We start from the raw sequence: 15,469 nt of genomic DNA, 5'->3' as shown, positions 1-15,469 counted from the left end.
CTCTTCTCTAAGTCTTTTCATAAATTCTATGTGGAAGATGTGCTAAAATATGATAAAATGCTATGCTATATGCAAAATATATGCAATAAGCTAAAAGCCATCTTCTGATTCCTTTAAAATGCTATGATTATTAATGCAACATTGAAGATGCCAATAAGTAAGCACAGGGCTTGGCATAGAGGGGGTGCTTACATGCTCTTTCACTCATTCATTCATTTATTCATTCAATTGGTTATCCTCTCCCATTGCTATTCTTTTTCATTCATGCATGTCCTTGACATCTCTTTTATGCCACATTCAAACACAAAGTCTACATTAGTAATCTGTTACCTGCGCTTGTACAACTTTTGACATCTTTATAGATAAAAATAATATATTTTTAAAAGAGGCCCAAGCAGTTGCCAGTAGCCTTTTCAAAGTCTTGTGCTGGTGCAGGGTCAAGATGGCAGAGAACAGGCAGCAACTAGTTGTGACCTTCCAACATTCCCCTTCAATTTAAAATAATGCCTCAAATCAAATTTTGGAGAGGCAGAGCCAATAAAAGGCCAGGATGAGACTTTTTCTAGCCTCAGATAACTTAGGAAGTCAGCAGGAGAAATATATGACACAAGGGTGGGGGCCAGCCTAGAGTACACACAGAGGTAGCACTAATGGGGTCCTTGGAGGTAGCTGTAACAGTGGCAATAGCATCTTTGGGTGCTCTGAGCCCAGAAATAATAAGAGGATTGAACAGCTGGTCAGAAAGAGATTATAGGGCACCATTTGCCGTCACTGGGTGCATCTGATGCTGATTGGCATATTGTCCATACACTGTTATGAGTTGCCATTCCAGGTTAGAGAAGAGCATTTGTGTTCAGTTACAAGAGGGCAGGAACCTTTGTCAATAGTTCCAAGGCACAGAGGAACACTAGTACTTGTGGTTGCAGGAGAGCAGAGGACCTGGTGACAATTCCAGGGTCAAGTGGAGCACTAGCACTTCTGAATGAGAGGAATAGTGGCCCTTCCTATGTAGAGAGCAGAGTACAGACTAGGAAAGCAGTAACCATAGCTCTCCCAAGATTATACCACTTTGGTAGTACCCCAAACTTGCAGATCTTCAGAACTAGTTCTGAAAAACACAAAAAGATTGAAGCTTGGAATACTGCCTCCCCACTCCAAGATTAACAAAGCCTAACAACCATAAAGTTCAAAGTCAAGAAATACACTGGAAAAATGAGCAAACAACAACAACAACAACAACAAAAAAAGAACCTGACCATAAAAAGCTACTAGGTTGGCAAGGAAAACCAAAACACAAACTCAGAAGAAGACAGCAGCATGAAAATAGATACATGCAAAGTCTCAAAGAAAAATGCAAATTGGACACAAGCCCAACAAGAATTTCTGGAAGATTTAAAGAAGGAAATAAGAGTGGTAGAGGAAAAACTGGGAAAAGAAATAAGAATGTTGCAAAAAAAATTATGAAAAGAGAATTAACAGCTTGACAAAACAGGTCTTCAAAAATACTGAAGAAAATACTATCTTAAAAAACATAATTGGTCCTCATTTCTCAAATATATAGAGAACTGAGTCAAATTTATAAAAATACAAGTCATTCCCCAATTGATAAATGGTCAAAGGATATGAACAGGCTGTTTTCAGACAAAGAAATCAAAGCTATCTATAATCATATGAAAAAATGCTCAAGATCATTATTGATAAGAGAAATGCAAGTTAAAATAACTCTGAGGTATCACATCACACCTATTAGAGTGGCAAATGTAACAAAAAAGGAAAATATAGGATCTTGAAGGGGACATGGGAAAGCTGGGACACTAATCCACTGTTGGTGGAGTTGTGAAAAGATCCAACCATTCTGGAGAGCAATTTGAAACTATGCTCAAAGGACTATAGAACTGTGCATACCCTTTGATCCAGCAATACTACTTCTAGGTTTATAACTGTGAGATTAAAATTGGATATTAGATCATAAATCTCCCCTACTTAACCTTTCCCTTAATTTATCTCCCAGACTAGTAAATGGAAGAAGCTTCTGGTTTTCTATATAGAGCCTTTATTGTATGGTAGTCACAAGATGATGTTGATTAGAAGGATAGGAAAGTAGAAATACAATACAAATCGTCTTAAGTCTAGGCTTAGTCTATATTCTGTATAAAACTCACCAAAACCCAAGGCCACTTCTGGGGAGAGAGACCGAGTCAAGCGCGTGCTGTTAACTGAGAGCCAGGCTGAGTCAAACTCCAGTCTGCGTCTGTCTATGCAGCGCAGCCAGGAGACCAGCGGAGCAGGAAAAAGGTCCCACTTCCATTCTCTCCTTGCCTTTTAAGCTCGCACCCCGGAAGTCAGAAGTCGAGTGCTCAGCAGGCAATGCTGTTGGTCTCCTCCCCAAAAGGGTGGTCCTAAAAAACCCCCAAAACTGGCGTCTCTCCATTATCTAACCGACTGTTAAAACTTTTTACCACATATCTCAAAGACATCCCCCAAAAGAAAAAGAGACATATTTGTACAAAAATATTTATAGCAGCTCTTTTTGTGGTGGCTAAGAATGGGAAATCAAAGGAATGCCCATCAATTGGGGAATGGCTAAACAAACTGTGGTATATGATGGTGATGGAATATTATTGTGCAATAAGAAATGACAAGCAGGATGACTTCAGAAAGACCTGAAAAGACATATATGAAATGATGTTTTGTGAAGTGAGCAGAACCAAGAGAACATTGTACACAGGGACAGAAATATTGTTTGATGAAGAACTGTGAATGACTTGGCTATTCTCAACAATACAATGATTCAAGACAATTCCAAAAGACTATTGATGAAACATACTATCTACCTTCAAAGAAAGAACTGATATTGATGGAACAGAATGAAGCATGCTATTTTTCACTTTCTTTCATTTTTTAAAAATCAAGATTGCTTGTACAAAATGACAAATATAGCAATGTTTTACATAATAAAAAAGCCCCAACAATAACCCAAAACAGAATTGGCTAAATGGCAAAAGAGGCACAAAAATTAATTGAAGAAAAGAACTCCTTAAGGAGCAGAATAGGCCCAATGGAAAAGGAGGTATAAAAATCCACTAAAGAAATGAATTCAATAAAAAGCAGAATTGGCCAAGTGGAAAAAGAGGCACAAAAGATCACTGAAGAAAATAATTCCTTAAAAATTAGTATTGGGCAAGTGGAAGTTAATGACTCCATGAGACACCAAGAAACAACAATATAAAGTCAAAAGAATGAAAAAAAAAATAGAAGAAAATGTGAAATATCTCATTGGAAAAACAACTGACCTGGAAAACAGATCAAGAAGAGATAATTGGAATACCTGAAAACCATGACAAAAAAGAGCCTAGACATTGTTTTTCAAGAAATTACCAAAGAAAACTGCCCTGATATTCTAGAACCACAGGGTAAAATAGAAATGGGAAGAATCCACCAAATACCATCTGAAAGAGATCCCAAATGAAAACTCCCAGGAATATCATAACCAAATTACAGATCCAATTCCTAAGTCAAGAAAAAAAAAACATTGCAAACAGCCAGAAAAAAACTAATCCAAATATAGGAGAGTCATAGTCAGGATCACACAAGATTTAGTGGCTTCCATGTCAAAGGAGTGGAGGGGCTTAGACTATGATGTTCTAGAAGGCAAAGGAACTAGGATTAAATTTAGAATAACCTGCCAGCAAAACTGAGTATAATCATTCAAGGGAAAAATGAATGTTTAATGAAAGAGGACTGTCAAGCATTCCCGATTAATGCTTAAGCTGAATAGAAAATTTTGCATTCAAACACAAGACTCAAGACAAGCAAAATAAGGTAAACATGAAAGAGAAATCATAAGTGACTTAATATGATTAAACTATATGGTTATTCTTATGTTGGAACATGATACATGTAACTCCTAAGAACTTTATCATTATTAGGGCAGTTAGAAGGAGTCTACATAATTATAAGTCTTGAGTGTGAGTTGATTATGTTGGGGTGATTTAGAGAAAATGGATGGGAGAGAAAGACAGATACACTGGGAAAAGAGGAAAGGGAGAGGTATAATAGGGAAAATTATCTTGCATTAAAGAAGCATGAAAGGAAGAGCCTTCATAGTTGCCGGGGGGGGGGGGCGGTAATGCTTGAACCTCACTCTCATTGGAATTGGTTCATAAAGGGAAGAATATGCACATTATATTGTATTATATATATATGTGTGTGTGTGTGTGTGTGTGTGTGTGTGTGTGCATGCTAACACATACAATCAGTTGGATATAAAAATTTACCTCACCCAACAGGGAAGTAGGAGGAAAAGGAGACAAGAAAAGGGGAGAGGGTGATAAAAGGGAGGTTGGAGGGAGGTAGTGGTCAGAAACAAAACAGACTTTTGAAGAGAGACAAGTTTCAAAGATAGAGAGAAGGATAAATAGGAGGAAATAGCATGGAAGGAAATACACAGTAATCATAATTATGAATGTGAATGGGATAAACTCACTCATAAAGTGGAAGTGGATTACAGAATGAATTAGAAACCAAAATCCAATAATATGTTGTTTACATGACACATGCTTGAAATAGAAAGACACACACACAGGGTTAAAATAAGGGGCTGGGGAAGAATCTTATTTTGTTTCAGCTGAAGTAAAAAAAGGCAGTGGTAGCAACCATGATCTCAGACAAAGCAAAAGCAAAATAGACCTAATTAAGAGAGAGAATCATGGAAATGGCATTTTCCTAAAAGGTACTATAGACAAAGAAATAATATAAAATGTTTATGGCACGTTTCTCTGATTAAGGTCTTATTTTTCAAACATGTAGGGAACTGAGTTAAATTTATAAAAAATAAGAGCCATTGCCCCACTGATACACGGTCAAAGGATATGAACAGACAATTTTCAGAAGAAGAAGAAACCAAAGCTATCTATAGTCATATGAAAAACTGCTAGGACAGCTAGGTGGTGTAGTAGACATTGTCCCTGGAGTCAGAAGGACCCTAGTTCAAATCCAGCCTGAGACACTTACTGGCTATATGCCCATGGCAAGTCACTTAACCCCAATTGCTTCCCCCCACAAAATGCTCTAAATCACTATTGATTAGAGAAATGCAAACAACTCTATGGTTACTATATTACACCTATTGGAATAGTTAACATGACAGGAAAGGAAAATGACAAATGCTAGAGGTGATGTGGAAAAATAGGGACATGAATGCACTGCTGGTGGAATTAGGAACTGGTCCAATCATTCTGGAGAACAGTTTGGGACTATGACCAAAGGGCAGTATACCCTTTGACCCAGTAGTACTAGATCTGAATCCCAAAGAGATCAAAGAAAAAGGAAAAGGACCTATAGGTACAAAAATATGTATAGCAGTTCTTTTTGTGGAGAATTGAAAATCCAGCAGATGCTCATCAACTGGGGATTGGCCAACAAGTTGTAGCATATGATTGTGATGGAACACTATTGTGCTATAACTAATAATGAGAGGAATGGTATCAGAAAAACAAAACAAAACTGGGAAGACATATGAACTGATGCAAAGAGAAGTGAGCAGAACCAGGAGATCATTGTATACAGTCATAGTAATATTGTAATGATGATCAACTGTGAAGTACTTAGCTAATCTAATCAATGCAATAATCCAATACAGTTCTAACTGACTCATGATGAAAAATGCTATCCATCTCCAGAGAGAGAGGCAATTGGGGTTAAGTGACTTGCCCAGGGTCACACAGCTAGTAAGTGTTAAGTGTCTGAGGCCGGATTTGAACTCAGGTCCTCCTGACTCCAGGGCTGGTGCTCTATCCACTGTGCCACCTAGCTGCCCCATGATGAATTCTAAGTATAAACTAAAGTATAATTTTCTCACTTTCTTTAATTTTCTTGCTTTTTTGATATGGCTAACGTGAAAACATGTTTTTCATGATTTCAAATTTATAATTGATACCATATTGTTTGTCTTCTCAGTTGGTGTGGGAGGGGCAGGTAGGTGGGAAGCTTTTGGAACTAAAAAAAAAATGTTAAAAATAAATAAAGACAAAACCAAAGTCTGGTGTTGAGGATCTTTGGCCTTTGGGATATGGGGCAGGACTGAACCCATAACTCCAATTTCTGTCATGTCTCCTCTCAATCAGCGAGGAGTGTGGAGCCTAATAATAACTGTCAACTGGGGGCAGCTAGGGGGCACAGTGGATAAAGCACTGGCCCTGGATTCAGGAGGACCTGAGTTCGAATCCGGCCTCAGACACTTGACACTTACTAGCTGTGTGACCCTGGGCAAGTCACTTAACCCTCATTGCCCAGCAAAAAAAACCAAAAACCAAAACCAAACCAAAATGAAACAAAACAAAAAACTTGTCAACCAAAGTGTTGCTTCAGGGTTTACAAGGTAATTTACACATATAATGCCATTTTATCTTCACTATCACCCTGCAAGCTGGGTGTGATTATTATTCCCATTTTATTGTTCCCATTCTTGGATGAGAAAACTGGCTATGATTACCAGGGTCACACAGCTAGTGTAAAGAATTGTTATTTGAGGTTTTTATGCCTCAGCGCGCACTGGCCTGGGGCTCTGCAAACCGCAGGGTGCTCCACCCACTGGTTGTAGCCGTTGCCATGGCGCTGGCACCTCATGTCATCACTACTCACCGACGCCTACAAGGGCCTGGCAAAATTATAATGATTGGAAGCCTTGTGGGGGCAGTCATGTGACTGTCAGAGCAGCCATCCAATTGGCTGGGGCTGTGTGGGGTTTCTGGGAATGGGGAGAATTCGCCATTCTAGCTGGAAGCTGGAAGGTGACAGGAGCGGGGCTGTGTATTCTCAGCTGATTCCTGGGAGTTGGTATTTTTCAGGTTGTGTAATTTCCCTTTCCCCATTTTATTTCCTTTCCCTTGATCCTACTGATCCCGTTTGTGTGTGTTTTTTTAAAGTTCGTTCTTGTTAAAATAAATCCTGTTCTGTTTTGAGGGAGGCTGCCAGTCTCCTTCCTCGCCCCAATATTGTGGTGAGCCGCTTAGCTAACACTCCCCAATTAAAAATTGGTCCCCACACTAGCAAAGGTGGGTGGAAGATTCCTATCTCTTGGTCTTGCTGCCCTAAAAAGGGACTTACACAAATGGTCCAACAAAAGGACAAAGCTTTGAGACTTTTTTCCCATTATGATACCTTGCTGCTTTCGCAGCAAGAAAGCTTTTCACAGGGATACTGTGTTCCTCATGAGTTCTCTGTAATCATGGTTGGTCATTGTGTTAATCAGAGTTCTCAAAGTTGTTTGTCTTTACAATATTGTCTTCATTATATAAATTAGCAACCATGTCTTATCTAAACTGCGGCTCTTCCCCTATGCATGGCAGTGTTCTGGACAGAGCAGACACTTAATTATTTGCTGAATCCATCAGTCCATGGGAAGGAGAGCTAGCTGGGGACCTAGTCCCAACCACTCATTTTTCAGATGAGGAAACAGTTCTGGAGAAGGTAGGTACTGCCTGAAGTCACGCTGGTGGAAGGTAATAATAGAGCCGAGATTGAAAGTCTGATCATCCAGCTCTAATGACATCACAGCCTTTTCAGAACTTCGGCAAAATTAGCTGGCAAGGACACTAACTTCTTTACCACTAGAATTCAATTATAATTTTGGAGACGTTTTTGTAACTTTTGCTCCTCTCATCTTCTGTGTATGATGGCTTAAGAAATGAATGGGGGTGGCACAGTGGATAAAGCACCGGCCCTGGATTCAGGAGGACCTGAGTTCAAATCCAGCCTCAGACACTTGACACTTACTAGCTGTGTGACCCTGGGCAAGTCACTTAACCCTTGTTGCCCTGCAAAAAACGAAACAAAAACGAAACAAAACGAAAAACAAAATGAATAGGGGAGGTAAGAGGATGCCTAGTGAGGACCAGCAGGTTATGATTTGGTACACATTACTTCCAAGCCCAAGAAATAGGACCATCATCAGCACATGGAGTCTGAGAAGGGTTGGCAAAGACACAGCAAGAGAGGGAGAAAGCAATGGGTGATGAGATGAATGGATGGTTATATGGTACTTTTTTTTTTCAGCAACAAACATTTATTTTATTTTCCATTTACATGTAAGGGTACTTTTCAACATTCATTTTCATAAGATTTAGAGTTTATATGGTACTTTAAAGTTCACAAATTACTTGTATGACCAAATTCATGGGATTATTACGAGCAAAATATCATTTCCATTTTATAAAACAGGAAACTGAAGCTCAAAGAGATTTCAACTCCAAGTCTATGGTTCCTTCTACTACCCCTTGCTGCCTTTCTATGATACATCACAGAGAGGGAGAAGAGTTCATATCTATCCTTATATGGGATATATATCAAAGAATAATGTAGACGTGTCCAGATGAATGGCGAGGCTGGGAGAAGAGATGGAGTGGGCACTTCAGTTGTGGAACTGGAGACCACAACTCAGTGAGGATTAGCTAGCTTTGAGGAAAGCCCTAGAGACAAGTCCCAGGTAGGTACCAATACATCGTACTTCCTCCCCCCCCCACCCAAATTAGGTTCTCTTTTCCACAAGTCCATGAGTGACACAAGGAAGCAAAGACAAGCAGCTTGGGGGGTGCAGATAGAGTGTGGGACTTAGAAGTCAGGAAGACCTGAGTTCAAATCCAGCCTCAGATACTTACTATCCATGTGACTCTGGGCAATTAATTTCTCTATGAAAATGGCTCAGTTTCCTCTCCTGCTTCTAAAAGCTTCCCGCCCCCCACCCCTGGGCAATGAGGGTTAAGTGACTTGCCCAGGGTCACACAGCTAGTAAGTGTCAAGTATCTGAGGCTGGATTTGAACTCAGGTTCTCCTGAATCCAGGGCCAGTGCTTTATCCACTGCCCCTTTCTTAAAGCTTCTTAATGCTATCATCCATTTATTTCCTCCTTTGCTCCCGTGTATGGCCCCTCATGTCCGGCACTCACTCCATCCCTTGGATGTGCCCTTCATCTCTCCTTCACTGGCTCGATCCCACTGGCCTTGCCTCCTATAAAACTTTCCTCTAAGCCTCGTGTGCACTTCCTATGCTGCCCCATCCCTCTCCTCTCCTTCAGGGTCAAACTTTTTGGAAAAGTGATCTGTGTTGAATGGCCTGCTCTCTCCTCAATCCTTTGCAACTTGATTTCCATCCTCATTTTTCTATTAACTCTGGTTTTCTCAGTCTCAGTGTTCTGTAGTGCTTGACATTCTTGACCACCCTGCTTTCTTTTCTCTCTCTCTCTTTCTCTCTCTCTCTCCCCTGTTGTATAGCATACAGGAGCAACGGAGGAGAGGTGTAGGAAGAGAATCCTTGAAGGCTCTAGGCCCAAGTCAAAAGTGCTGATTGGAGGGAAGCAAGGCTTGCTGGGAGTAAGAAAGTGATTCAGACCTATAGGTTCAAACAGGTGTCTAGAGTCCATGGCGGTATCCAAGGCACTGTCTGTAGGGTCAGTGAGTAAGTATGTAAGTACTCACCATGCTAAGCGCTGAAGATGCGAAGGCAATAAAAAGGAAAGGCCGTTCTTGCCTTTGCAGAGCTCAAACAATGTGCAGATGACTACAGATACAACATAAGTAAAGGAAGATAACTGCAGAGGGAAGGTACTAGAGGTGACTGTGGTGGGCGAGTCAAGGAAAGGGGCAGCCTGGGAAAAGACAAAGATGAAGCCAGTTAAGTGTGATAACTGTGACCATGCAGTCCTCTTAAATGGGTCATGCCCAGAGGGAACTGAGAGGGACATCGATGCTGCTCTCACAGGGGTCCCCATTCCATGCATGCTACTAGGACTTCCCCTATTGGTGCTGTGAGTTCATTTATGTATGGACAGGAACTGAACACTCTGGAATGGAGAAAGAACCTAGACCTAGAATTACCTTGTTCACTGGGGCTCAGGAGTAAATCCTTCCTTCCTTCCTTCCTTCCTTCCTTCCTTCCTTCCTTCCTTCCTTCCTTCCTCCCTCCCTTCTCTCACACAGGATGTTAGATTTTGAGTTAGAAGGGACCTTCGTTTCTCAGATGAGGATGCTAAGGCCCAAGAAGTTAAGTGACTTGCCCAGGGTCATACAGGTCCTAGACAGCCAAGCTAGGATTTGAACACTTGTAATAAATATGCTTTATGTTCAATTTTTTAATTGGAGTTTGTCATTTACAAGTGAGAAGATTTGAATGTCCATTCCTGGGTGTGGGCAAAACAACAGCCAGTCTTTTAGCTAAGCATCGAGGTACGTAGGTGCCCCACTGCTTCCCAGGACCTTGTTCTTTGCTGATTTTTCCTAGGTCGCCAATGATTCTCCTTGGTTTCCTCTTCCTCTTCTATGCACTTACATGTGGACTTTTCTCTCCTCCCTGCATGCTCCTTCCTCTCTTGGTGATTTCTCGTGTTTCTAGTTCTCTCTCTATTTGGCTAGGTACCAAATCATTATCTCTGGCCCTGAACTCTCCTCTGAGCTCCCTTACGAAGCAAGGGTTGATAGCCAATGGCCTTACCCTCCTCCTGGAATACAAAAAATCTTCCTCTTGCTTGCCCAGATCCACTTGCCACAGTGCTGACAAACGCATCTGCTCCTAGCTCTCCTGTACTCATAACCCTGCAATAGTTCAGGATCACCTTGGGCTGGCATTCGAGGGCTTCCACAATCTGGGGCCACCTTTTCTTCTCTTGTCCCCCAACACGTACCCTATGCTTCAACTGTCCCAAATAATCAACTGATTATTCCCCAGACGCCAAGGTTACTTTGCCACCGCTGTGCTTTGGCTGCCACTGCTCCCAGGGCCCTGGAACATTCTGTCTCATCTTTTGCTTGTTGATTTGTACCTGTGCTTTAAAACCTACCTGAACTTTGTCTTATGTAAAGATGTGACGAAAGTCACATTTTCAGCCTAAATGAAAGATTACATAGGAACACTGGAAAAAGAAGCTGCCTCTGTACACAATATCTGTGAGTCCACTTACCAAGGCAAACTTAGGAGGTATTTGAATACAGGTATAAAACAGGCTTTACAGAAATAAAATGAATACATAATTGGGGAGATATGAATTGCTCTCGGTTAGGCCAGTCTGTTACAATAAAAATGACAATACCAACCAAGTTAATTTACACATTTAGCACGGTATTAATCAAATCAAAAAGACTCACAGAACTAGACAAAATGAAAAAAAAAAAAAAAGGTCATGAATCTTAAGAGATTTAATGAAAAAAAAATGAAGAGAAAGGGACCTAGCAGTACTAGATCTCAAATTACACTACAAAGCAATAATTGTCAAAGTTGTTGTGGTTAAAAAACCAAGAAACACTGATTCATGGAACAGATTTGGTAAATAAGGACATGAATCAATCAAAGACACAATAGTATGTAAGTATGGTGTTCAGTAATCCTAAGGATATCAACTACTGGGTTAAGGACTCCTTTTTTGAGAAAACTGTGGGGAAAAACTGGAAAGCAGTCTAGCAGAAATTAGATTTAGGGCAATAACTCAAACCATATTCCAAAATAAACTCCAAAACAATACAAGATCTAAATATAAAAGGTCTTACCATAAATTAGAGGAGAAAGGAAGGAAAGACCTATCAAAACCATGGCTATTGGAGTAGTTCTTGATCAGAGAAAGATGACCATAAAGGATAAAATAGACAATTTTTTTTTAGTGAGGCAATTGGAGTTAAGTGACTTGCCCAGGGCCACACAGCTAGTAAATGTCATGGGTCTGAGGCCGGATTTGAACTCAGGTCCTCCTGAATCCAGGGCCAATGCTCTATCCACTGTACCACCTATCTGCCCCAACAATTTTTTTTAAAGAAATGAATTTTTGGGTTATTCTATAATTGTCAAATGCCAATTGACAAGAACATTTCCATATGTGTATGCAGCATTCTTATCTTAGGTGATCTTGAGTGGTTCCCTGAAGAACAGTTCCTTGATACTACCTGATAAGTATATACAACCATGGTAAATATGATTCCTGAATGGCTGAAAGACTCTTGAACCCACAAAGCTGTATCCTTGTGGAGTAACTTTGTAGAGAAGTGCAGAAAGAGACTGCAAGAAGAGGAAAAAGCACCGACTTTTTTTTTTTTAGGCAGGAGAATGAAGGTTAAGTGACTTGCCCAGGGTCACACAGCTAGTAAGTGTCAAGTGTCTGAGGCTGTATTTGAGCTCAGGTCCTCCTGAATCCAGGGCTGGTGCTTTATCCACTGCATTACCTAGCTTCCCCTGAAAGCACAGACTTCTTAAAAAATAAGATTTAATTTAATTTTTTCAATGAATAAAAACATTTTTTCTTTCTCATCCTCTACAGCACCCCCAATGCACTTAAATGTGAACTTTGTATTTCACCCTTTCTTCTTTTCTGTCTATACTCTTCCCTCCCTTGGTGATTTCTCATGTTATTTAGTCATTTAGTAAAACAAACAAACAAACAAACAAAAAACTAGCACAGTAGATAAAGCATTGGCCCTGGATTCAGGAGGACCTGAGTTCAAATCTAGCCTCAGACACTTGACACTAGCTGTGTGACCCTGGGCAAGTCACTTAACCCTCATTTCCCTGCAAAAAAAAAAATCTAAACAAAACTCTTTAGCATATGCATAATCAATGAAAACATATTCCCATGCTGGCCTTGTCTCAAAAGCATGTGTCTCAATCTGTAACCTGAGTCTATAACATCCGTCAGGGGGTGTGCACCAAAGATACATATGGTTGTTGATAACTTGGGTTTTTTCTTTTGGGAACTTCTTATTCATATCCTTTGACCATTCATTTATTAGAGAATGTCTCTTGTTCTAATAAATTTGAATCAGTTCCATACATATTTTAGATATCAGACCTCTATCAGAGAAATTTCCTGCAACCGTTTTCCCCCAGCCAACTGTTTTCCTTCTAATGTTACTTGCCCTAATGTTGTTTGTGCAGTTTTTCTACCTGTCACTTTTATTTTCTGTGACCCTCTCTATCCCTTATTTGATCAAGAATTCTTTCTCTATCCATAGTTGCAAAAGCTATCTCCTTCCCTGCTCCTCTGGTTGCTTTAGCATGTGACTTTTTATTGGCAGTAGAGAGAACAAAGAGAGGAAAAGCAGCTGAGGTAGAGCAGGTGTATGAGAGGAGATTGATGCTGGAGGTGATACAGTTGTGAAGGCATTAAGAGACTGCTATAAAAACTTATCAAATGGGGCAGCTAGGTGGCATGGTGGATAGAGCACCGGCCCTGGAGTCAGGAGTACCTGAGTTCAAATCCAGCCTCAGACACTTAACACTTACTAGCTGTGTGACCCTGGGCAAGTCACTTAACCCCAATTGCCTCACTAAAAAAACCCAAAAACTTATCAAAGGAGGGGAACATACAAAAAGGGCGGGAAAATCTTGAACACTCTTAGTACCCTAAAAAGATGACAGAGAGAAAATCAATAACTATCAACCTACCTGTCTGCTATTTCCTCTACACAAAATCTTTATGAAAGTCATTTATGTGCAAATTCAGGGCATCTTCAATGAAGGTATGAGTAAGGGAACAAGAAGACTTTTGTAAGTAGTATTTAGTAATGAATTATATCTTTAAAATCTCACTGACTGAAAGATGAAGAGAATATATGATCCCATTGCTCATATTGTTTGTTGATTGAAAAAAATTCTATTTGGCAAAAGAAAACACTAACTTATAAGCTCATTTACAACATGTGCCCCATCCATACACCGAGATCATTCAGGATGGACAGACATGACTTTGGACAGTGACCCTCAGATCATAAGCCTTGGGCACATGAAGCCTAAGACAGTGAGATAGATGCTCACCAAAAGTATTTGCCATTGTGATGGAGCAAAGCAGAGCTTATGTAGAGAAGGGATTCCCTGTGGATGGCTAGGTTCTCCCCCTGCGCCTGTTTGCAGATGAAATCGCATTCACCACATCAAGCCCCAAGATCCTGCAGAACCCCTTGGAAGACATCGTAATCGCTCACAGAAGTTTGGTTTGCCCATCCACACGGGAAAGACCAAATGGATAAAGAATGTCTATTAGAGCTAGATGGTTACAGTGATAAACTTTGGGGTGAGGAAGACAAGTTCAAATCCAACTTTGGACATCACTGTAGAGTGTCCTTCACTGTGTCCAACGCCATCCACCACCCGTGAAGGACAGGCAGTGCTGGAAGCGATGTTGAGACCTCATCAGTCTCAGTTTCTTCCAGCAGCAGCAACGGAAGTCCCTGGAACCTCTCCCTTGGTTTTCAGAGGGAGGCCAAGGTAGAGAGGTCTACAGCAGTATATTGTATAGAGTACAATACCTTTATACCACCTGACATAGTGGAAGGTAAGGTTCCGGTTAAAAAATGGTTTAGTTTTTAAAATTTTATTTGCAGTACTATATTTATGGCACTGTAGATTTCCTGTGTTATGAAAAGTGAATACTGTCTGAAATATTTTTTTTTATTGAGATGTTAACACAAAAAGTCACAGAGTTCTAGGGAATTACTAGCGACAAAAAATATTTTTTCATGTTACCAATTTATTTTGTGTATTGCAGTTTATGGGTTATTTCATGGTTACTGTGTTAGGAAAAGTGCATATTATCAGAATGTTTTGTTATAAAGAATTGTATGCAGAAATTCAGCAATCTCTAGCGAAAGATTATAGTATTTGGTGGTTGTGGGAAGCTAACCACCTATTACCTATAGGTTCAATGTATCAACTTTTGTGTTTTGTTTTTTTTAACTTTTGAGCCATTTTAAAGGAACATTATGGGAAAAGTTGAGAATTGAATGTACTTATTAACTAGAAGAGAGTATTCTTCTCTTCAGAAGTAGGGGCAGAGGGAGCCAGAGCTGCTCAGTAGTGGTAGTGATGCAAAACAAAAGAAAAAAAAGTTTTAATGAACTATTCAAAATTCTCAGAAGAAGGTTCAGAAGGGAACACATACATGTAAAGCAGTTTTGTTGCTATCCTGCCTGTGAAATTTAATATATATTAAAAACAAGCAACACATAACAGGAGTTCACTTTCTCAAACGTAATCCTTTCTTGGGGGCAGCTAGGTGGTGCAGTGGATAAAGCACCGGCCCTGGATTCAGGAGGACATGAGTTCAAATCTGACCTCAGACACTTGACAGTTACTAGCTGTGTGACTCTGGGCAAATCACTTAACCCCCATTGCCCTGCAAAAATAAAAACAAACAAAAACATAATCCTTTCTCTTCTTTGTACATAAAAGGGTCATGCTTTTTGTGTTGACTAAGTTTCTAAAAAAGAAGAAAATTTAAATGAAAAAAAAAACAAAACCAGATCTGACTCTTTTTTTTTTTTTTGCTGGACAATGAGGGTTAAGTGACTTGCCCAGTGTCACACAGCTAGTAAGTATCAAGTGTCTGAGGCTGGATTTGAACTCAGGTACTCCTGAATCCAGGGCTGGTGCTTTATCTGCTGTGCCACCTAGCTGCCCCCTCAGACCTGACTCTTAGATCTCTTCTTGGCAAGGTGTA

The sequence above is a fragment of the Dromiciops gliroides genome, chromosome 6 (assembly GCF_019393635.1).
Source record: "Dromiciops gliroides isolate mDroGli1 chromosome 6, mDroGli1.pri, whole genome shotgun sequence".
NCBI lineage: Eukaryota > Metazoa > Chordata > Mammalia > Microbiotheria > Microbiotheriidae > Dromiciops > Dromiciops gliroides.
This window is presented reverse-complemented; position numbering follows the sequence as displayed.